Here is a 1,112-nt window from a genome sequence, read left to right on the forward strand (position 1 = left end):
GAAAGGACTGACTGTACTGAAGGGTTGCGGAAAGAAATTCAATGAAGGTATAACTTTGGAAAAGTACAGCTATATCAAGAATGTAAACAGGAATAAAAATGACAGGATTCAATACTCATCTTTCATTAATAACTTTAAATATGAACAGACTGAACTCCCCAGTCAAATGACACAGACTATGTGAATGGATTAAGAAACGAAACCCATCTTTTTGTTGTCTGCAAGAAACTCATCTCATTTTCAAGGACAGACACTATCTTAAAGTGAAAGAAAGGAAAAAAATACACCAAGCAAACGGTAGTAAGAAAAAAGCAGGCACTGCAATTCTAATATCTGACAAAATAGACGTTAAGCTAACACTAATCAGAAGAGATAAAGAGGGACATTTCATTCTGATCAAAGGAACAATAAACCAAGAACATATTACAATCATGAACATATATTCACCAAACTCTGGTGTACCCAACTTCATAAAAACAGTAGTACAGGACTTTAAGATCCAGGTTAATCTCAACTCATTTATAGTAGGGTACCTCAATACTCCACTGTCTCTATTAGGTCAACAGGGCAGAGAGTTAACAGAGAGACGTCTGAATTAAACAATATCATACATCAAATGGACCTCACAGACATCTACCGAGCATTCTACCCAAGCACCAAAGGATACTCTTTCTATTCAGCACCCCATGGAACATTCTCCAAAATTGACCATTTACTGGGGCACAAAACAAACCTCAACAAATACAAAAAGATTGAAATAATTCCATGCATTCTATCAGACCACAATGCAATAAAGCTTAAAATCAACAATGGAAGAAGCCCTAGTCAGCACATGAACACATGGACATTAAACAACACACTCCTGAATGATGAATGGGTCAAAAGAGAAATTAAGAAAGAAATAAACGTATTCCTGGAACTAAATGAAAAGGACAATACAACACAACAAATCTTCTGGGACACGCTGAAAACTGTCCTTAGAGAGAAGTTTATAGCTCTATGTGCCTACATTAAAAAAATCAGAAAGAACACAAATAAATGACTTAACATTGCAACTCAACACACTTGAAAAACAACAGTAAATGAAACCCAAACCCAGCAGACAAGAAGAA

The sequence above is a fragment of the Nannospalax galili genome, unplaced genomic scaffold, assembly GCF_000622305.1.
Source record: "Nannospalax galili isolate Female #2095 unplaced genomic scaffold, S.galili_v1.0 scaffold197, whole genome shotgun sequence".
Lineage (NCBI taxonomy): Eukaryota > Metazoa > Chordata > Mammalia > Rodentia > Spalacidae > Nannospalax > Nannospalax galili.